This window comes from Sander lucioperca, chromosome 8, assembly GCF_008315115.2.
Source record: "Sander lucioperca isolate FBNREF2018 chromosome 8, SLUC_FBN_1.2, whole genome shotgun sequence".
Lineage (NCBI taxonomy): Eukaryota > Metazoa > Chordata > Actinopteri > Perciformes > Percidae > Sander > Sander lucioperca.
This window is the reverse complement of record NC_050180.1, coordinates 29090529-29114870: the sequence shown is the minus strand read 5'-3', so window position 1 is coordinate 29114870 and position 24342 is coordinate 29090529. Positions and strand designations below refer to the sequence as shown.

The 24342-nt window shown below is 38.9% G+C and overlaps 1 protein-coding gene across 1 annotated transcript in view; it reads left to right on the top strand.

The window, feature by feature from the left end:
• Positions 1 to 10651: 10651 nt before the first annotated feature.
• gramd1bb (GRAM domain containing 1Bb) overlaps positions 10652 to 24342 on the top strand; it is a 128408-nt gene continuing 114717 nt past the window's right edge. The window contains exon 1 of the mRNA XM_031290899.2: positions 10652 to 10978. The gene's annotated coding sequence lies outside the window, so the exon portion shown is untranslated. The remainder of the gene's footprint in view (positions 10979 to 24342) is intronic.

Genomic DNA, 24342 nt, shown 5'->3' with positions numbered 1-24342 from the left:
GATTTCTAAACTGCACTGTCTGTCCTTAAATACTCATAAAAAAAATTCATACTGCAGGAACGGTATGACAGAAAAGTTTTGTGGTTTTGAAACCATGGCTTTTTCATACCGTGGTATACCATGCCTATATGACCCCCTGCCTGCCCTTTGAGCATTGCTCGCCAGTTCTAACCCTCTAGATCGGTTTGTTTTTACTGCCTGCATGTTGCCACCTGTTGATTAACCCAGTAAAAACTTCATGAAACATGCCTTAATGTGCTGCATAACATTTGGAAAATCTGTCATTGATTACATTTCCTACTCACAGGCACAAACATGTATTCTACAATTGTTTGGCAACTAGTGTAGTGATGATGATGCTGGTCAGATTTAGTTAGGTTTGTAGCAGCTCCATTTTAGTTGATTTTAAGATTAAGGCTAGAGTACAGGATATTTGCCATGTTGAATTCTAGAAGAAACAAAGATGTGGAATACTTTTCTTAAGTAGCTTGGAAAAGCCAGTGTTGAACTTTTGTCCCCAGACTCTTCACAGCATGTATGATCGGTCAAATTTGACACAGAAGACCTTTGAAGTTATCATAACGTTGTATGTCCCTTAAACACATGCACATTGTAGATTAACAGCAGTGAACCCTCACTTGTCTGTGACTTCAACTTTTATTACATTAGAAGTTCATTTCCGTAAGATAATAAATGTTTAGCTGGTCTGTTTGGTCTATAAATGATCAATTTCCCCAGCATTCAGCAGCTGAGCAATCAGGCAGATAGGCTGCAGAGTCAGTTAAGCTCCTCTGCAAGATAATAATATTCAGATAATCCAAACAACAAAAGCCATAATCCTGCTCAAATTCACTGCATGCTGTTGGTGTTGAACCGGCAGACCTGTTAACAAACTGCAGCCAGAGAGATTATAAAACTGAGCTGTTTATTGGATCACAAGGCACCACAAGTTTTCCACATTAATGCTATGCCATATGTCATTGTGAGAACTGGATAAATGCCTTGCTGTCACAGGGATATACTATATTGACATGTGTGTGTGTTTCATTCGCTGTTAAAGCTTTTGTTAATTAATATAACTGGTTGGTTCTGGTTTTGTTTAAAGATCTGGATGTGAAACGTTAAAAGATAATCATGGTCTAGTGTAGACCAATATGGTGTATACTAACAGTATGCGATAACTCATATTAATCTTCAAAGCCTACTGCACATCTTTATTTGACTTGTGCTCAAAACAGTGTTTTTTGTGCAGGAAAAAAAGCAGTGATAGAAAAGAGCATTCGGCCCATATTAATGTCATTAGTTTAAAGTGCTCATATTATGCTTTTGGGCTTTTCCCTTTTCCTTTATTGTGTTATATATCTTTTTGTGCACGTTATAGGTTTACAAAGTGAAAAAGCCCAAAGTCCACCCCAAAGGGACTTACCATCTCCAACAGAAAACACTGTTCACAAACTGCTCCAAACAGCTCTATTGTAGTCCAGCCTTTACTTCCGTGACAAACTTGCGTCACTTTGTAACACACGTTATAATGCTCGCCTAGCTGCTAGCATGACACTCCATCATGCTCTACAACTGACTAGCTAGCAGTACTTACTGCGCATATGCGACTCCCAACAAAGATGATACAGAAGTGAGATGCCTCACTCTGTAGTTAAAACCATAGACGTATATAAAATGGACCAACAGATCCCGTTGCTCTGGACGGAGACCAGTGAAAGATATTAGAATTACTTTTCCGGTGGCTGAGCGTTACTGCGCAGCCTCCATCTGAGAGAAATGACGTAAATGTGACGTGAGCAACCTGTCTGAAAGTTGTAAGTCTTCTGGTAGCTGTGCCAAGAGAAATCTCAATAATTCCGAATCTTACAGAGACGGAGAGCGTAGGTATATGTAAGGAGATAACATAAGCACAGGCTAATTATTACTAACTAAAATGCTAGTTAACATTAGTAATTACACTTAAACAGCTAATGTGAGACAAAACTGCCTGCGCGCTTCTCCTGTACTGTACGGTAATTACTGTGCGACAGTAAGTCACGTGGTTATGACACAACCGTTAGCCTATTTTTACAAAAACGCCTGCTACGGAGCCATAACGTGAGGTAATGGAGCCTTTTATACATTGTCGTGTTTCTTTAGAAATAAACAATGGATTCAAAAACAAATAGTCTTTAAACGCTTCAGATGTAAAGTTATTCGCTGTCAAAGTGGCGCCAAAATGTATGGCAGTCAATGGAATGCTAACGGGAGGTGATGGCTTGGTAGCATCAAAATGGCGCCATAGGAGCTACGCGGTCCGAGGAGAAGCTTACCCCCTTGGCTAAAACAGAGAGCTCAACACACAGAGTGAAAAGAGGAGCTGCAGCAATGTGCAGTACAACAAATATATGGTGTTTTCTGAAAATTAAACTGCATAACAACCTCTAAATACAATAATGAACCTGAAAATGAGCATAATATGAGCACTTTAAAGGGGATTAATGGCAAGTATTGTGTATACATGTAAATATGAAGAACGGATAAGCTCATGGTAATTTGTTGTGTTTTTAGATTATTATTTTTTTTTTGTACAGTTTTGTATTGCCACCATTGCTCTAGTTTAATACTGTCAGATCAGCAAAGCATCATGTTTGTCAACACTCCGTTTCTTAATACCATGTGTATGCATTTTGCAGCTTCTCACTTCCTGGCTCCACAAGCCACTCTGCAAGTGACTTGGCTTTGTTCCTCCAAGGGCATCACCACGGAGCCTGGCTCACCCAAGGGCCCCAGCTAATGAGCCAACGCAGGGAAATTGATTTAGTCTCCACCTTCCTATCTTCATACCTGTGCAGTCCAAAGATAAAACAGGGTGAGTCCCTGAGGTCATGGCTCAGTAAAGCCCTTCAAGGTAATTTCCTACCCTCTGACTGAAGAGCCAGATTAATTATAGACCAATACAAACTAGAGTCAGGGCTAATTAGTGAGCATATTGAATAGATGCAATCCAGCACTGTTAGCACGTATCTTAATGGTTGTAAAGATGTACATGTGCTCCAAAGTAATTCCATGCACTTTTCCTCAGGCTACTGTAATTAATTTGCCTGGTATGACATATAAAAAAAACATTCAACATGCAAAGCCAATTTGCCTGAGGTAATATATAGTAGTATATAATCTATTGTGGTAATATGCTAAAGCCATGTTGCTAATCTTCACTAAAGGTTTTCGAATCCAGTCAAGTCTTTAGTATCCCTCAGAGAATGGTTTTGTGCATGAACACCATCAGTATTAGACACAAAAAAGTCAAAAACAAAAAACTAAATATCTTCTCCTCACACACACACACACACACACATACACACACACAGTTCACATTTAAAGTGCTACAAGTTCCTAAAAGTACATTTAATTTCTCAAAGCTTCCATTTAAACAAAGCTGCTATACTGTACACTCAATAATGTGCTATTCAAGGTTAAATTAAACCTGTTATCTTGTACTTCTTCCACTAATTTCATTACACATGTAGTATAGTAGCCCCGCAAATACAAAAAATAATCTTTGAATTTCTTCAAACCACTTAACGTTCCAACTTTTCTGAGAAAAAGGTCTGGGTGTCTGTTACCTATCAATATGCTCCAGATCATTACTACTTACTTACAGCATACTGTACAACCCAAAGGTGAGTTTTGCATGTGAGGCTTGTACAACCAAAGAACTCCTCCTCAAGAATAATTACAATATAGCTTTCCAAATGTATTTAACCACTAACACGAGAATGACTGACTCAAAACTTGAACCATCCCATATTCTTAAAGTAGTCACATTTTCACTTTTCCTCGTCAGTTTCCACATCAGTCAGTGTGGTGCAGATCACTGTCCACATGGTGGCACAATAGCATTACTCTTACTTGATAAGAAATACTGAGCAATCATTTATGAACTGACAAGCAGCCTTATTTTATCAAGATAAATGAAAAGGTTTAAGTTATTTAGTAACAGAGCTAGAGCAGGTCATCCTAAAATGTATTCTAAGTCGGTCAGGGTCCTGCCAAGACTGCCAGACAAGTTAAATGATGTTGCAGCCGCAGGCCAAACAGTAATGTCAAACAAATATCTGACATCTGTTACTCAGTGCATGCATCGACTGTAGTGACACACACACACACACACACACACACAGACCATAGACTATTTCATGGACCAGCTCACGAGGTTAAGTAGAGTGTGGGGAAATGAGCATGAAAGCTGCTTTTTAACAGCATTTACAGGTGACGTCAGTGACGGTTCTCCTGGGTCCTTAAAAAGTCTTAAAATGGCTTAAATTAAATTTAGTAAAATTTAAGGTCATAAAATGTCTTAAATTTACTATACATTTGCTGTAGGTATTAAATTAGCTGACAGTGTTTTTAAGATGATGGGGTCATTTGTCGCCAATCGTCTCCCGTAAATCACCTAATGTGTCTTTGGTTACCTAAACTTTGTAGCCATTTGTAGTCTATTAGAGATGAGGCCTTGCGGCATTTTCAGGAGTTTATTGTTACGTTAGCTAGCTAGTGACGGCGATGCATGTTTCACCTTATTTTATATAGCAGTGTGTGCTACGTTCAGGATGGGACGTAGGGAAGTTAATGTGAACAATAGTTTGATGAGAATAGGTTTCGGGGGTGGTTGAAGTCGGCAGGAAACAACGAGGTGCAATTTATGCCGTAAGATGTAACGTTAGGGACCATGGGAGTGAAAACACTTTAGCATTAGCTTGATAAAACAAGCGGTTCACAGCGGTGGCTAGTGGGGCTATAATGCTAAAATTTCAGACTCCCTCGCTGTTTCTCAACTGGCGGCTTTGAGTGGTTTTGTGTGGCCGCCAGAAAGGGCAGAGTGGTTGTGGGTTCTTCACACAGTAAGCAGACACGATTATACAGAGTTTAACATTACCAACAAAATAAAAGTTAGCTTTGTAAGCTTTGTAGAGATTGTGGGATTTCCCAAACCGAATAAATACCGCACATATTTACACTAATTGTGGTGTAACTAACTTTCTTTTTTTTTTTTTTTGGGCATTTCTGCCTTTTATTGTATAGGAAAGTTGAGATATGAAAGGGGAGAGAGAGGGGGGAAGACATGCAGGAAAATCCTTACAGGTCAGATTCGAACCCTTGACCTTCTGCGTCGAGGAACAAACCTCTGTATATGTGCACCTGCTCTACCAACTGAGCTAAACAGCAACGTAACTAAGATATCTGCTGATTTATTTTTTTTTTTTCATTGACTGATTTAGCTCTGTATGTCTGCAAAATTCATGTGTAGAAGCTGTTTTTAACATAGCGCCCTGTCAGCGGCACAGCTGACAGGGCGCTGAGGAAGAAAATGCCTGATTTTGCGGGAGCTTTTGTAAAAAATTGCGATAAAAGTTGTCTTTGTATGTTTGTTGCAATGAAGTTGCGGGAGACAGTGAAAAGTTGCAATTTTTTTTTTTGTATAGTTCTTTAAAAATAAAAAGGAAACCTGTTTTGGGGAGAATAAAACTACTCTGGGCTGAGTTTTCCTAGTAACCTTACCAAAAAGGCTCAGGATGCTGCAAATGTTGGTATAATATGAAAATAGCTGGTGGATTTAAGACAAAAAATTATAATTTATTGAATTAATCAAATTTGAACATATGTGTCAGTGGCTTGTTGATCTTTACGTTGTTAGTTAATTTCCTATCCTGGCCTGGGACACACATTCATACGGTTTGATAAAGTAACATTACTTATTGGACTTTAACTTATCATTGCACTTAAAATAACGAGAGTAGCTCTCCTCAATTTAGGTCATTGTGTCGTCTCATCTCCGGTTTTTCCTACATCTACCGTGTGTGTGTGTGTGTGTGTGTGTGTGTGTGTGTGTGTGTGTGTGTGTGCGCGTCAGTATCGGGGGGGAACTGTATGAGCAGCAGCCCCACACCCGCCTACTGCAGACAGCCGACAGGATTGAAACAGCAGCCGCTGACTTTAGAGTGAAAAAAATCGTTACAGCGTACATTAATGTTGAAATGTATACAGGTTGGCAGAGCAGTCTGAAATGTGAATTTCAAACCGCCACGTGAATTGGCGCGATCGCGAAATCCTGGAGGGACTGTCTAGTTGACCAATCAGATTGCCTTTTCGAATCGACTTATATAATGTTTGTTTTTGAAGATGCACAAGGACTATAAGGACATTGTTAAGCTATTAAGTTAATTAACTTAAGTCGTATTAATGACTCAATAAATTCTCTTTCCCAGCAAATATTTTTTCCAACATTTTTAGGTCTTAAACTATATTTGTGGTGGTCTTAAAAAGGTCTTAAAAAGCATTAAATTTGACTTCAAAAATGGTGCAAGAACCCTGTGTAGTTCTTTCTGTCGCTAGTACAAATATAATGTTGCTGTATTACGACTACAAATGAGACCAACATGCAACTTATATATTATATATTGCAGCCCGTCAGCTTTCGTGTTTTTGGTGCGAGTCTCTTTCGGGTTGTACCAGAGATATAAATCGTATTTTATTCCTTAGCTTTGGGGAAGTGCAAGTGGCTTGAAAAAACTGAATTAGTTGATGTTGTTATAAAGGTCTTAAATTGCATTCATAATGGTATTAAAAAGTCTTAAATTTGACTTGGTGAAACCTGTAGAAACCCTGTATAAGTGGAGAGATGCTCTCTGCTGCTTCGTTGTTTGGGATTATTAATGGGAATCAAGGACATTATATGAAAGGAAGTGAATCATATATTAGCTGCCCAAAATTGCATTTGCAAACTTCAGCCTAATTTTCAGCAGCTATGTGTGGAGCGGGCAACAGAAAATATGTTCACACTTAACCCATTTCAGCAAAGCCCTATGAGAATGTCACTTAAATGCACTCTGAAGTCATAATCACATTGCATTCCTCTGAATCAACCAATGCATATAAGGCATATGAAATATTGATGGACGATCTGTTTTGTTCTCCTCTCTTGTTCACAGCTCACTGGCTATTGTAGTACAAAAGTAAAACTCAAAATACTGCTGGAATTGGCAACTAATCTTGTAGTTCAGAATCTTTTTTTTTACATACACTGCTTGGCACTCAAATATTAAAGGCAGATCTGTTTATTACACTGCAGCTACAGTATAATGCTTTTGTTTCACAGACGTGTTTTATTGCTATATTCATCCTATGTGTATAAATAAACAAAGCAATTTGCATTGATATTATGCTAGATTTTACACATTAGGTTGAGAAAGATGAATCACATCAAACCTACAGTGAACAATCATGCCATTCTTACATGGGTCCTCACATACAGTATGAACAGCTACACACAGACTCCACATAAAACATGCATACAGCATACTGTATACATACATGTTTAATATTCTCTTCCAGGATCTTTGGGAAATAATCATATTCACTTTCTGGCACAGAGTAAGATGACCACCTAGGTACCACTTTTATCCGTCCTTCAAATGTAAGGCTATCGCCAGCTGCTGGATAGCTTACCTTAGCACAAAGACTGGACACGGGGAAATGGCTGGCCTGGCTCTGCCCAAAGGTAAAAAAAACACCTACAAGCACCTCTAACGCTCACTAATAAAAATCTTATATATTGTTTGCTTTGACATTTTACGGGTTGTTATGTGCCAGACTATTTCTATGCTGGGAGCAGTTACCAGGCAACCAGTGGAAAATCCAGGAAGCTACTTGTCTCAGCCTAGAAGTAGTCCGCACTATCCCCTGTAAAGCAGCAAATTGTCGTTTTTACACTGGTTGTGCAGAACTGCGGATTAAACACAAAAAAATATATGTTAATAAGTTTAATTAGCTTTAGAGGTGTTCAATTTTGTCTTTTGACTGAGCCAGGCTACCCACTTCCCCCTGTTTCCAGTCTTTGTGCTAATCTAAGCTAACTGGCAGCTAGCTGTAACCTTAAACTGTATATTTAACGGACAGATGTGAGAGTGGTATAATCTCCTCATCTAACTCTCAGCAAGAGAGCTAATAAACATATTTCCCAAAATATCAAACTATTCCTTTTTAAGACCTTGTATTTCAATTAAACAGCTGTTATTCAAAAGCCATGACATGTACAAACCACCAATTTCCTTTTCTTGTACATATATCGGCACATTACAATATGCACGTACAGAATTGGATTTATTACACCAGTGGAGCATATACACACATATCTTTTCTCTCCATGCATCTTGCACTCCCCTTACGCTTTTCTCTAACACCACCCCGGGACACCTATTATTTAGATCATGTACTTAAGACTGGTATGGGTCCTCTGTAATTAAGCCCCATTCATACACCCCGAGAGGATTAGGTTTTGTCCCTGACTATACATCCATTAACACCAAATACCAGTTTGTGTCATAATACAGTGCAGCATCTTCATACAGCTGTCTTTTATAAGATCAAGCACATAATTGTATCATCAGTGCACATACAGCATGCAATACGACCAATTTTACTAATCCTTAAATGTATAATATTTTTTTGCAAAAGATCCTAAATACATTATATTAAGCTATGTTCAGCATTCCCACAAATCTCTGCAGGCTAATTTGATCTGTGTGTTCTGGAGTTGTAGGCAGCAGCAAAGAAATACAACTCAGGCTTGGACTAGTCAGTTCAGAGATTTAAAGTAAAAAAATATAAAACTTGTATGTTTACTACACTTTTACATGTTTTGGGAATACTCTGCTAGTCTTGCAACAGCCATAAAGTATTACATTTGACAGTGTAATCATGAAAATAACAAATGATACTCATCTTTTACCATCATTTCACTTGTAAGCTCTAGGCATACAAGTGAAGCAGTGCATTATCCAATGGTTCTAAAAATGTCACATTAATAACTTTGGATCAAATCACTCCCAGGTACTCCTAATGAAGCCTACAAAATACAGTAACCCACACATGACTGCAGCATGTAACAATACACACTTTCTGTAAGTACTAGTTACACACTGTTCCTTGAACTTGTCTTTAACTACCTGTGATGAAAAATCTGCTCTCAGTTCACTTTAATAACATGAATCTTTTTTCCACTTAAAAAAAAAGACTCCTTGGCAAGTAAGTTGTGGGTTTTGTACAAATGCTGAACATCTTATGGCCATTCTAATGTACTGTTGGATTTACTAGCTTTGTCTGACAAATGCTATCACAAAATCACTTTTATGGTAAATCTCTCAATGGCGCCTGAAAAATGTTAATGTAATGATGATGGTGAATACATAGTATGCTGTAGTTTTAGCAGCTGAAAGAGTTTACAAGGGAATTAAGGTACATTCATAATTAAACATTCAATTTCAACTAGTGAAACTTGCATTGATTTTCTTTTTTTAGTGATGCATAACTAAGTCTTCTACTTGTTAGTTGTTCCCTATACAGTTTCTGTGTTCAACTACTGCACTGTACTGCAAAAACACCTGCTTTGTGTTTTCTGGTAAGAGAAAAATAGTAAAAGGTTTTACCCAAACTGGTCACTAGCTGCCTGGACTGCAGGCAGGTGACTTTCATCTTTGTGTAGAGTTTTAAACCCTGAGCTAATCTGCAGATTAGAGCTGCCATGCCTTACTTTTTAATCACAATGAATTGTTTGTGCTTTTTTAATTCTCGGAAGTGTGTGTGTGTGTGTGTGTGTGTGTGTGTGTGTGTGTGTGTGTGTGTGTGTGTGTGTGGGGTGGGATTCTCGAGTGATTGGTCCAATCTCAGTGCCTGCTGTTGTAACTACCTGTCATTATGTTAGTTGCTTGATCTTTCCCCAACACCTGCTTATGGTTCAGGTCAATCCAGCACTATTTATATCCCATAGACAACTCAGTCCCTCCCTCCTGCTGTTATCCCCTTAAAGCATGGAGATTTTCCTCACGGAGAGAGAGATGGGGAGGTGGTGGTCAGAAGGGGGGAGAGTGTAGTTTTAGGGGAGATTCTCATAATATTGCCTTGCCTGTCCTCTTTCTTCTGTTGTGCATTACAACTCAAGGCTCAAAATAGAACATCTCTAGAGGACATCCAGTCGCGTGTATGATAGCTTTATGCACACGGGCATACGCACATACAGTGTAGCCCATTTATTATGTGATCATGGTGAATGGGATTGGCAAGGGAAATCTTACTGGTCTCTGACTCATTCTGAAAGATTTATTTTATTCATTATATCCATTTTTACATAACCGCAAAGGCATCCTCCGTTCTGTCTGAATCCCTCCACACATTGTTCCTGGTTGAATGTGTGAGTAATTTTTTGTCATCTAAAAAGCAAGGGATGAATATAATCCAGTTTTATTACAACGGAAATAGGAACCAAATATTTATTTTATAGCTGAAAGAGCTTACTGCTGACCCTCGTATTGTGATTTGAGAATATATCGATAGTGGGAACATAACACAGAAACACATGTTCCATTGTGTAACAGGAAGTTACAAAGAGATTCTACAGAAATAGTCTGTGAACACGCTGATTTTATGATTTTATGTTATTTGCATTTGTTCGTGTGTACAGTATGTGTGTCTGTGAGCTCTGAGCCACAATGGATAAGAATGCATGCCAGAGTGAGTGAGCAAGCGAGTGTACAAGTGGAGCAGGATCAGAGGAGAGCAAAGGAGAGCAGAGAAGGAGGCAGAAGTAAGAGAGAGAGAGAAAAAGAGAGGGAGAGAGGGAGAGGGAGAGGGTTTTGTGCAGTGGCAGGAGCAAGTCGCGATTCCCCAGGAAAAGGGAGGTGTATTCTTTTATCTTCTGAAGGGGGATTTAAACTGGCTTCAGATTGGCTTTAGTCTGACAGAGGATTCCCCCTCTTGTGGAGTATGGTTCTCTCCTCTAATGTAACACGGGACTTTTGTGAAGCGAGAGAGGTGCACAGGAAGCAGGGAGAGGGACACTTGCTCCTACTTCCTTTGTACTCAACCTGCTTGACAGATGGCACTGGCAGAATGATCTTTGACTCCCTCCCAGCGACCAGTTCTCGCGCCACTCACTGAGGTAACGTATGTCAGCTCCTCTCCGCAGCTTTTAGTGAAAAAAGCTGCATGCCCATACATTCATTCTACTGCACTGTTTGCCTTATATGTGGTTGGATAAATGTGCAAAATGAAGCAGCTCAATGTGCATGCAAGTATGCCTGACATTTTAGGGATGAGAGGACAGGAAGTACTGTGGCTCAGTCACCACCTCATTAGCACCTAGTCAGAGTGGAGTTATTTAACATGGCTTAGTTGGTGGAACTGTTTATCAACTGTGTATATCAGTGTTTTCTTCTTGCGATAGTGTACTATGACTGACCTTCATATGCTGTAACATGGAGTAACCTGAGGTCCAGAATGAAGGACAGCGCCGTGCTGCCAGCACTTTTTTTCTCCTTAGTATGCACCCACTTGCACTTTTTTTTTTTTTTTACCAGCCCCCCCCCTGCCCCCCCCTCGTATATAAAACCAATGTTGCTTTTCTCTGTGCCTCGACTGGCTGTAGCAGACTTACAAATCATGTTGGCACAAGTTGCAACAGAAGCAGGTGCTGTGTTGGAAATAATAGATTCTGTCCCCAGGGTGGAGTTATACAGTATGTGTTGCAGGTTGGGCATTTGTGGTGTTATGCTTGGAGAGTTTGGGATTTGTGTTGTCCTTGTTGTAGAAAAAGGCAATTAGTGAAGAGTCTCCTTTCATATTGCAAGAATTACTGCACTACTACCTAATAATTGTATTGTAACACTTTTACAAGCTTTCAAGATACAAAAAGCCATCAAAACGTGCTAAATGTTTGAATAATTGAGAAAATGGATATAACAGATGTGTTGTAGTAATACAATTTAAATATCTAGATTATGAAATTACAAATAAACTGTTACATGCTTACGAGCAATTGGCATTGTACAAAAACTCAGAAAGTACATATAACCGGAGACATTTAGATTTGGTTCTACTTGTGTACTCTTTCTAACTCAGGATTAACATCAGATGACTTGTTGGCCATTCGCCAGCCTTTCTTTTTAAACCCATGCTCTCAACACAATGTGCTAGTTTATCTCAAGCAGCCAACACTGTTGGAAATGTATTGTTTGATTTCCTTAGACAAATAGATGACAGTCTCTGTAATATCTAGTGAATACCTGAGATTTATGAATGTAGGGAAGTTTGCATCAGAAACAATAACTGAGTAACCGAGCTTGGTCTCTGTGCAATAATTCACTCACCTTCCCTGTCAACGACCCTCTCTCTCTTCCAGTCTCTCTCGCACTCACACACACACACACACACACACACACACACACACACACACGCACACATAGTCTCTGTCTCCTGTCTAACGTCTGCTCTCAGCATGAGGTTGATCTTAAAACTATCGACTAGGAATGAGACAACAATAACTACGTTTACATGCACACTGTCATGTAAACAGAATATTCTGTTTGGATATTCCGAATCAAGCCTTATTCCGAATGTAGCATTTTCTAATTAAGACATGGGATATGCTGATTTATTCAGATTTTAGGAGCATTCTTTGGACATGTATACAGTATATTCGGAATATGCGTCTTACAGTTTTTCTTGATTGCTTTGACCTGCTTAAAGAAACTGGAATCCACTCGGTTTTCGTCATCACTGTCTCAGCAGAGCAGAAGACACCTCTTGCAAATGCATTAACCCTTTCTCATTGGATTGACACATTTTCCCCATCCTTTTTTGCAGAACAGTTAACATGGATGTCATTCAAGCAGTCCAAACTCCATTGTTTTTAGCTATGGTAACCAAACAGAAACCATCTGTTCCTAACTATTAGAAACTACCTATATCAGTATGAAATCTCTGAAGCACCTGTTTGACACTCCTTCACACAAATCTTCAATTAGCAATCAGTCTGCAGGCCTTAAAGGTGCAGCGTCTGTGTTGTTCTTTGCCAACATGGATGGAAGAGGTCAAAGGCAGATGAGAGTGAGAGGAAGAGGTATAGGGGTCCGAGGAAGAGGAGTCCGAGTGCGAGGTGGAGGTATAGTCGGAAGGGCTCAGGTTTCTGATGAAATTCGGGCAACTGTTATTGATCACGTTATCAATCATGGCCATGTGGCCTCATCATCAAGACAGAAGAGACTGAGTATCAATAGTGGCTATTTCTTATACTCTACAGTAATAGATGTTTATACTTTACTGTAATAGATTTTATTTGTATTTTCTTAATTTCTTATACTCTAATAGTTTTTATTTTGGTTTACATGTATTTTGTGTAATATTTACAGTATTTCAGTTTTCAGCCACAGTTTCAAAATAAGGATCAAAGGAATCAATAAAATTTGCATCAAAGCATTTCTGATTCTGGATCCAATTCTTTGCAAGAAGGCACATTTTTCAACAAATGTCACTGGCATGAAAGCTACGTACAGTAATAGGCTACAGTGACAAGCAATGGTGCACTGATTCGCACTGAGTGCTGTATTTTGTATTTTGTTGTCCACTGTGTAATGGTTGATTGGAAGACCTTATACACTTGTTAGCAAGTTGTGTTGCTTGAAGGCAAAATTTTCTTTTGTTGCATATTTTAAATGTTTTGGCACGGTTAGAGCCTTTTGCAAACAAAATGTAATTTAGACCATGAGTGCCACTGTTTTGGCCTGTGTGTTCACTGTTTTGAAAAATGTGGAGTTTGGGTTGACTGCTGTGTCAAAGCAATCAAGAAAAACTGTAATAGGGGTTTTTAACCCAGTTTTACACGGCCTCTTGCCTGTTTACGTTCAGCTCTGTCCATTGTACACAAACCAACTATCCAGCAGTTTGCAAGGCTAGGGTAGAGATGCATGTCCAAAAGAAACACACCTACTTTTACACATTATGAAAGAATTGGATATCAGCAGGTTTTTAGATATCTGCAAATATTGCAATGCTGATCTTTTCCAGAAGGTGGTTGAAGGAATGAAAGCGGGAGGCTGCGTTTGCATGGTCCAACAAGCCCACAACGTTAATCAGAGTATGCATGGCTGCATGTAGATGCATGATATTAATGGAATAATCATTTTCATTAGCGATGTACAGTAGGAATGTTTCTTTTTTGTACAAAGGTAAAAAAAAATATTGTGTATGTAAACATAGTCAATGTGACAAAATGAATCAAATGAATAGCCTAGGCTTTTAACAGTACAAATCTACAATTGAAATATGGCCACCCACGTTGGAGCCTAGTGTCCTAGTTGCGTTGACTACAGGGTAAATTACTGGATTAAAGAAATAAATGTTACTGTTGATACTGATCTTTTAATAGAATTTAAATTATGGAACATTTTGGTTGGGCATTTAAGGCTGCAAATGTTTATTTTTTATTTTTTTGTGACTGATAAAGTTTCTTTTTAAGGTGGAATCCCTTAACAGGGAACAGATATTGTCACAATGGGGCAGTTACTTAAATTCACAGGTTCAAATCACAGTACTGTTATGTGTCCATCAACAACTGTATGCACTCATACCGTCTCTGTGCAGGAGAATAATTCCCCACCTGCACAATCACTGCAACATTTAGTGAGTGTCAACTAAATGCATACAGTGGAAATTCCAAATGGGCTCTATAAATGCAAGCTAGTTTGTTTAATGGATTGAGGACTTAGAAGTAACTAAATGAGATGTACAAACACTACAGTGTGAGTCACACAGCACTGAGACCCTCAGCATGCATGTGTACTAGAAATACTATACTTGGACCTAATTAAATATTTAGCAGACATGGCAGCCTGGATGCCAGGCACTATTTAATCACATCAGATGTACGACTGCTCTGTGGTTGATGCAATGTAGAAAGATAACGGTTAAGCTCAGAGTTTGAAGAACCTGCAATTTAGGCAAGAGGTGTCAACAGGTGCATAGTTCAAGCCGTGGTATTTTGTCACTGTCAGTTTAATGGGTTTATTTTAAGCATTCATTGAACCTGCTCAGAATGAAGATTGATGTTGGATTCTCTCCCACTGCATTCCCAGGGCTACTGTTCTGCTCTCTAATGCCCATACTGAAACTCAAACCATTAGCTATATATTAGGGATGCAGTAGCTTCCTGTCTACCAGACAGAGTGACAAAGCAGGTGATTTGTAGTCCCTACAGTGCCATACTTTAACTAATCTCAGCCTCAATTGAGAGATGTGTGAGAAAAATGAATGTACCGTATGAGGTCAGAGGGAAAGCAGAGGTTTGCCGTCGTACTTTACAGTCTCTGGGCAGAGTATTATTTGTCACACAAACTAGAACCCTGCTGAACCCAACTCAAGATTACCTGTACAGTGTACAGTATGTATGGAAAAATCAGGTTTGCTTTGGTATTCTATTTCCTATTAGCATTTTGTTACTATTTTTCAAAGTTCTATTTTAGATTTCTTATATATACAATTTTCCTCTCACCTTTTTTTTTTTTTTTTATAAATGTGTTGCACATTATCTTTTCATAACATTGCTCTGTACAATCATACCGTAGTTACCTTTTATGTCCGGGTTTGACTCTGTGACGTTCTCTTGTAATCTGTTGTTTTTGATCTCACAAAGGTTATTTGATGTCTAACCACAATAAAGCCACATTTTTTTATTCTTGCCACTTAATTATTGTCATGTCTTTTGGCCTGCTCTCTTCACCTTGCTGTGAGCAGCTGAATTATCATTATCTTGACACCATCTGCCATCTGGTGAGCATACATTTTTACCTTTCTGTGTGATACTTTCCTGTATGAATGTTTGTGTTAAGTTGGGTCGAACTTTGTGGTTACATACTAAGTGCTTAGCTCTGAAGCAATTTCCTTCACTTGCCATAGTGTAAAGTATATAAATCCCACACTTAAGTATCCTGTGTTGAAACTGTATCCCTTTGTTATCCTGTGCCAAAAAACACTCTTTATTAGCTTTGCACTACAAGTGTTTTACTTGACTATTTGATGAATACACATTTATATTAGTATGAAAGTCTTTTTTTTTTTTTTCAAACGTCTTTTTATTAAAGCATACGATTTAACATACAATTCACTTGTACATTCTGAGAATCTTTTTTATAACTAATTCAAAAAATCAAACAGTAAACTTAAAGTGGTACAACATTAAATCAAAACAAGACAAGTAACAACAATACAAAAACGATTGAAAGTCATTTTGATATCACACCACATCAGGTATCAAGTACTGTATGTAAGAAGTTACAATGTTTAAATTTAAAAAGTACTGATTGTGTCTTTTTGTGGCAGTAGCTTTTCTTTCGGCAGTAAGGTGAAGTTGAATAAGTACAGGGAAGTGCAGCCCCAGGATGTTGCGTCAGAGACGGTTTAGAACCGAGACACCCCAACTCAAGCTAGTTTCCTCTGTGTGTTACGTGGGCTCCACCACTGCCATGCCTCTTTATGAGACTAGCGGCAGGTCCGAGTGTATTGATTCCAATGGGAGAAGTGAACATGAACACAGATTATGAGCGATCCTTTCGCCCCATACTTACCAAAGTAGAAATTGGATCTATTTCTCACAAGCCACTTATCTCCAGAACATTCTGACACTAAAATGGCATTTTTCGAACGGACGTATCAGGAGAAAATTAACTTTGTTTGAGACTTGTTTCTGTCTCGGGACTGAACTCTCGTGAGATCTGGCAACACAGAGAAGCTAATGTCAGCTAACGTTAGTGAACGCCCTAACAAAACTAATCTCCGTGATGGTAAATATGTCTTTTAGCTGTGTAAATATCTAATGTTAGCAAAAGAACATATTAATAAATTATTCAAACGTAACTTTTAATTCATCCACATGACGTTCACTACACGTTCAAAAGAGGCCATGCCTTTTTAGGAGACAGGAAGTGTGTATTGTTTCATACCGTTGGCAATGCTTGAAATGCGCAATCTTTAGTATAAAGGGTCTTTGGTTGCGTCCTTCAGCTTAGTTTCTTGAGATAGTGAGTAAAATTCCTTAACACTAAAGAGAAAGAAAGAGAAAATGGTATTTCTACATATCAGCTTAGTTGTGATTGAATAATTCAAAGCACTCCTTGCTTTATAACCCATTTGCATGAACTAGAAAAATGAAGAAGAATGACAAATTGTGCTACTCTTGGCAAGTGGATGTTCTATCTAGAAAACTTATTTTTTGGTATGTATGTATGAGCCACAATATTTTGACTGAAAGCTATTAACAGTGTGATGGCAAGGGGAAAATAGATCTTGAATTACTTATAAACAATGAAACCTTGCGTGACCTAGCCTAATCAGAAAAAGGTCAATGTCAAAGTGAATGCACAGGAAATCGTATTTGTTTTTCCTGTATACATCTCCCGCTATTACAGTGAGTTTATTTTGTGCGGTTATCAGTGTTCCGGATATTATGAAACATATTAGTTCTGCTCTGTACTTGAGTTTTTCATCTAGTTGAACAGAAATTATAACCTCCAGTGATCATTTAGCCAATGAAAGTAAGGCGCTTAGTTTACCTTTGGGAAATTAACGAGCAACTAGCAAATAAAACTAACTTCCTACGTGTCACACTAGAGAGCAGATGAGACGAAAACAAAAACCAGAGGGTTGGCACAGCATCTGCTATAATTAGCAGCTGTCATCACAATGCTTGTATGAGAGAAGACAGTTTTTATTATTCTGCTTACTGCAAGAATTGCGTACATTCAGATTGCACATGGTGGCAGAGTCATTTCTCACAAATGGCTGCCTCTCCGCCTTTGTGTGTCAGATTACCACAATACAAAATTAAACCCTTTACCACTTTGCAGATGACGTTACGGAGACATGCCGGTTTAACCCACACAATAGGGCTTATGAGCGGTACAGTACGACCCATAAACACAGCATGTCAGTGGTGGAGTAGACATTTGGCACACTGAAGGCTACATTTGGTGGATCTCTCCATTACTACCCCGAAAGTAGAATCAACATAACTAATGGCAGGCTACTGTTACACATCTGTTTTTAGTAGCAAATATCAGTGCCAGATAATGATGGGGATACAGAGTGCATAAGGAGTTAGAGGAGGAATAGGAGAAGGGAGATGAGGTCCAGAGGGAGGATAGAGGAGCTGCAGGCATTGTCCGTCAATGTTTATTTATGACTGTTTATCAGTCAATATTTTATAAATTAATTGTCTTGGTACAGTCATTCATGGTCCTCTAAGATGATTCCTAATGCCTTTGTTGATCCCCCGACTTACCAACAAACATACCTGCAAAAACCATCACATCTCATGACATCCCCATCATCATTATCTGTACTTTGCAGTCCCTCCAGGATTTCGCGGCCTTTTTTTGAGATTGTTGCGGCCCAAAATGCCTGATTTTGTGGGAGCTTTTGTAAAAAATTGCGATAAAAGTTGCGATGTCTTTTGTGTGTTTGTTGCAATGAAGTTGCGAGAGACAGTGAAAGTTGCAAAAAAGTTGCGATATTTTTTTTTTTTTTTAATAGTTCTTTAAAAATAAAAAGGAAATTTGTTTTGGGGAGAATAAAACTACTCTGGGCTGAGATTTCCTAGTAACCTTACCAAAAAGGCTCAGGATGCTGCAAATGTTGGAATAATATGAAAATGGCTGGTGGATTTAAGACAAAAAATAATAATGTATTGAATGAATCAAATTTGAACATATGTGTCAGTGGCTTGTTGATCTTTATGTTGTTAGTTAATTTCCTATCTTGGCCTGGGACACACATTCATACGGTTTGATAAAGTACTTATTGGACTTTAACTTATCATTGCTCGTACAATAACGAGCGCAGCTGTCCTCAATTTAGGTCATCGTGTTGTCTCATCTCCTTTTTTTCCTGCATCCACCGTGTGTGTTGTTTGTGTGTGTGTGCAAGCGTCAGTCGCAGGGGGAACGGAGCTGCAGTCCCGCCCGCTGCAGATAGCCAACAGGATTGAAACGGCAGCAACTTTAGAGTGAAAAATCATTACAGCGTACATTGATGTTAAAATGTATACAGGTTGGCAGGACGGTCTGAAATGTTTTGCACGTTTTTTCGCTGTACGTTTTGTTGGTAATGTGACATGTTCGAGTCACATAGGTCTCGTCTTCATATCACAAACAAGGAAATGATCAACCCGTTCTCACTCCCGCTTGGTCATTGGCTCTCAGAGTGCATGTGGGACAGCTGGGATTGGTTGAAGTCGCGGGAAACTTCAGGTTATTGGTCAAATTTGTGGAAAAGTTGCGGTGATTGGTCAAAATTGCGAGTCGCACCAAATTCGCGGTGATTGGTTGAATTTGTGTGAATTGGCGCAATCGCGACATCGCGAAATCCTGGAGGGACTGACTTTGTGTTTAGTGCTGATAAGTAAAGTTTGTTGAGTTTTGCAAGGCGAGGGACATCTGGCGAAACATCCGGGGAAACATCTGGCACCTGCAAATTAACTGTCGTTGATCCAGACTACAGGGGACCTAATATATGACTAAAAATCAATGCCAAATAATTAGTTTTTTATATATATATATATATATATATATATATATATATATATATATATATATATATATATATATTATAAGTATAGATAGTTGCATAGAAAGGCAGTTTACAGACTTGGTCGCTTGTGTTCTATTCATTCTTTCAACAAACCCAGGCCCAAGACCCAAGCTTGCATTTTTTTATTTGTTTACCTATTGCAGCAAACAGTGTCAAATAAAACCATTGATTCTGTATTGCATTCACTGTTAACCGGAAACTATTGGTTTCATCACAATTAAACTTAGACTAGCATCATGTAGCATCAATTATATCATGTTGCAGATCTCCGGTCACATGGATCTCGCCCAGCTTTTAGGAAATAATGGGAGGGATGCAAATATAAACCTGAATGCAAAAAGTACTGGGGTATGGTAGACAGTAAAGCCATATGCAGGTTAGAGGATGTGTGAAGACTGTGGTGTGAGGATGTTTGAGAGCAGAAAAGAAACTATAATGCAGCACACTGACGGAGTCAGAGGGGACTTACAGGAGCTTTTACAGAGCTTGGGAGCATCTCCCTTCCCCCCAGTTACCTGCAAGACAGACCAGACTACAAGCAGGCCTTAGACAGCAACACAGCTGACGGAGGCCCAAGGCTGTCACACACACAGATTTAATGAAATGGGCTGCAGAATCGCATTGTTGGCTACATGGAGCAATGACACTGTTCATTAAAATCCTCCTCCTTTGGTACGCTTGGCTGCTTTGCAAACCTAATAAATGTCCAAAACACCTATATCTCATATCTCAGCTACAACAGAAATGGATTTATAGATTTGTGTCATTCATTTTACACAATTTTAATGACACCCAGCAGTTCTCTTAAGTCCCCCCCCCCCCCCCCCCATGTAGTTTCTGGCTCCTTGATATGTATTGCATTTCTTACTCTATGTACTGCTCCATACGTGTGCACTTTTAAACTAACATGATACATACTGTAACAGGATAACTGAGATGGGAATTATAGAATTAGTTTTTTCTTTTTACTTTCATTTCACTTACTATCTCGGTTTGTTCAATGCTTGTTAACTGAAAGATGCACATTTGGATCTTAAGTTCAGGCTGCGTTGTGTTACGACTATTTTTTTACATTTACTTAGCTGTCATACACACTTGCAGTTCTCTCAGCTAACAGCAGACCTGTTGACAATGTTGGCATCATCCGCTCCATTGTGTGCAATGGTTTCCTCACTCTGTGGTTGTGCCCAGTAACTGCAAATATGAAACTTAAAATAATATAATGAATGAATAATGAACTTAAATGGGAGTGAGCTTGATGTTTTTTGGTAGTAAATTCTAATTTCAGTTATATTTTAAAGGAACACGCCGACTTATTGGGACTTCAGCTTATTCACCGTAACCCCCAGAGTTAGACAAGTCGATACATACCCTTCTCATCTCCGAGCGTGTTGTAACTCTGTCTGACGCCCCCCAGCACAGGCTTAGCCTAGCACAAATCCTGGAGGTAACCGGTTCCAACTAGCCTACTGCTCCCAATAAGTGACAAAATAATGCCAACATGTTCCCGTTTACATGTTGTGATTTGTATAGTCACAGGGTGTACAAATAACAAGGTAACTATGCTTTTACTATCTAGTAATTGTTGACTCTATTACTCCAACTCTGAGTGAACTCCAGGCGAACTCTCTGCTCCTCACCACAGGGCTTCAGGTGCTGCTAGCAAATCACTCCGCCCAAGTAGCAGAAGTAGCAGTGCTTCGCCTTTCTGAGAATATAGTTCCCAGTTTGTATACAGTTAGAAGATGTCTGTGTCTCATATGACCTTGTTATTTGTACACGCTGTGACTATACAAATCACAACATGTAAATAGGAACATGTTGGCGTTATTTTGTCACTTATTGGGAGAAGTAGGCTAGTTGGAACCGGTTACCTTCAGGATCTGTGCTAGGCTTAGCTAGCGGTGGGGGTGCCAGACAGAGTTACAACACACACGGAGATGAGAAGGGTATGTATCGACTTGTCTGACTCTGGGGGTTACTGTGAATAAGCTAAAGTCCCAATAAGTCAGCTTGTTCCTTTAAAGGTCCTATGACATGCTGCTTTTTGGATGCTTTTATATAGGCCTTAGTGGTCCCCTAATACTGTATCTGAAGTCTTTTTCCCGAAATTCAGCCTTGGTGCAGAATTACAGCCACTACAGCCAGTCCCACAATGAGCTTTACTTAGGATGTGCCATTTCTGTGTCTGTAGCTTTAAATGCTATTGAGGAGGAGAGGGGGGAAAGGTGGAGGGGGGGGTGTGGCCTTGACCAACTGCCATGCTTCGCTTGTTTTCAAGCCATGATGTCTCTCTCTTTCTCATGGGCGGGCCAAATTCTCAGGGCGGGCAAAGCAGAGAAAGGGGAGGTAACCTTCCTCCTTATGAGGTCATAAGGAGGAGATTCCAGATCAGCCCATCTGAGCTTTCATTTTCTCAAAGGCAGAGCAGGATACCCAGAGCTTGGTTTACATCTATCGCCATTTCTAGCCACTGGGGGACCATAGGCAGGCTAGGAGAACTCATATTAATGTTAAAAAAAACTCATAAAGTGAAATTTTCATGCCATGGGACCTTTAAAGAGCAGGAGGGCCCTTTGCACTATACATATGAAAGCTTTGTATTTTTGCCACAGTGTTTTGTTTTAAGCTGCCTTACATTTTATAACATTTTGTTGTTGGCAAGCTTTTCATCCCCTCTTGTAATCCATTGTAACTGCCATTATTCCACGTTGACTACAGCCTTGGCTCGCCATAAATAAGCAAACAATTTGCCTTTGTATAGCTACCTTTATATACATAAGGGATGGGTGTTTTCTAAAACAGATTTTAAGTTTGCAGTGTTGGATTAACACTGCAGAATGTGACAAATGTCAGTACATGTATGCTATAGTAAATGTTGGCTCTATTTTTTTAGTTGCCATTTTAACTATTTTAAATGTTAGTTAATTACATGTTTACAGCAGTCCAGGCAGCTCTTTTTTAAAACTGTTGTCAAAAAACAGATTTTCTTTCTTTGTGCTAGCTGTTTAACAACAGCACATGGTCCTGATCCTAATTGGAGCTAAAACATGTGTTTGTATCGTCAATGAATTTATCATCTGAACGTTGCACTGACGCCAGCTCCCCTCCATCTGTCAAATTGTCACTGATCGTCACAGCCTGTGATTCTATTCTCTTTTTCTTTTCTTCACAAGATGACCGTAGGTGTCCTCTTCAAAAAGATCATATTAGAGATGTAGCACTGTGTAATTGCATTAGACATATACTTTATTATTAATTGGAAGTTTTGTTTCATAAGAACCTTTTTACCACAGATTACAAAGGTAATTTTAAATGCAACACGTGGATCATCTCAGCTAGAACAAAAACGTAATGGCCATGACATCACTTGCTATCCCTGGTTATAGGTGCCTTGTGGAGTTTTCATGTAAGAGAAGACCCACTCGTAAAAACATTGCTCCATAGCGCTACTATTGGTCGAAAACTCTACAAGATACCTTTAAGTAATTCTGGTTGTGTAAGCTTAGATGATTATTGTCTCACTCTAAAACAGCTAACATTTGGCCAATTTATGAAGTTTAAAGGTTTTTTTTAAATGGTAGCGCAAATTACTGTCCATATGGTTTTTATTATGGATGTTTGTTAGAAATATACTCTATCAAAATCTTTGTTTAAAAATGTTAAATCATTAGCACGTTGCTTAGATCTTTTTAGTCCAATACCTACATTTCAAAATTCTACAACCATTCTTCTCATTTTTTTGCTTTGTCTGTTCTGATAATTTGCAACAGCATGTAGACAGGACTCATTTTTAACATTAATGAAATTATGTATTCAGAGAAAAAGATCACAGTTGGTCTCAGTGGACATTAGATGTTAATACTGAACACATTTTATATTATGAATGGCTTCTGGCTTGCAGATGACACACCAAAGGGTTTAGGCATTAGATGTAACCTGCTTATTGTCTTTTGAGAAGGAAATTAAATGAATTCCCAGTTTCCTAGGGTCTGGGACTGTTTTTTTTTATATGCTGAATCCCAAGTTGCTCCCTCTGTGCTGGTATGGAAAGGTTATGAAAAGTCTACAAAGTATTGACATACTCCTGTGTTTTTTGTCTCATAAATCAATCACATTGTAGGCATTATGTTGCAAGTGTAATCAGAGAGGTTGTTTAATTTAACACTTTACACAGGATTGTATTGTATAGCAACAGGGATGATTCAGGGAAAATTTAGCAAAATAGAATAAATCCATTACTGTCAAAAAGTAAAAACCTTTCCTCATTACGTACTATTGAACAGTTGCTACTGTGGTCCTTAGAGAGACGCTGAATATAAACTATTCCACATTTTCTTCAGCTACAGCTGGAAAGGTACCTGTTTTTTCCAGCACTAATTACCTACTTGTAGCTGTTTCCAGGTGGCTGTCGACTCATGACGGTGGCTGCTTAATCACATGTCACTGGTTTTTTGGCACTGAAACATCAAAGCTTGCTTATAAATATCAGCCTCATGACAGATGTCAAACCTCAGTCTGAAATAGCACATATAAAATATAAAACAATGGATCACTTCCATTTCTGAAAGTGATGTTGGTAATGCCACACTGATTTGATTATAGTTCCAAACTAAATGTGTAGCCTCTAATGTAGAAATGTATTCTAAATGCAAAAGGAGAGCAACATGATATAGGTGGATTTATATCTGCTTCTTCTGTCGTGGTAATTGGGTGAAATGCTATGCTAAAGAAGTTAAAAAGCGTTCTGCATGTGACATGCAGGTTACCTTCCCACCAACCACGCCCCCAAACACGAACACACACGCATCGCATACATACATACATACATACAGCTACGTCTTGCTTTATTAGATAGATGTTTGCCCTTATTGAAAAATGCAAAAC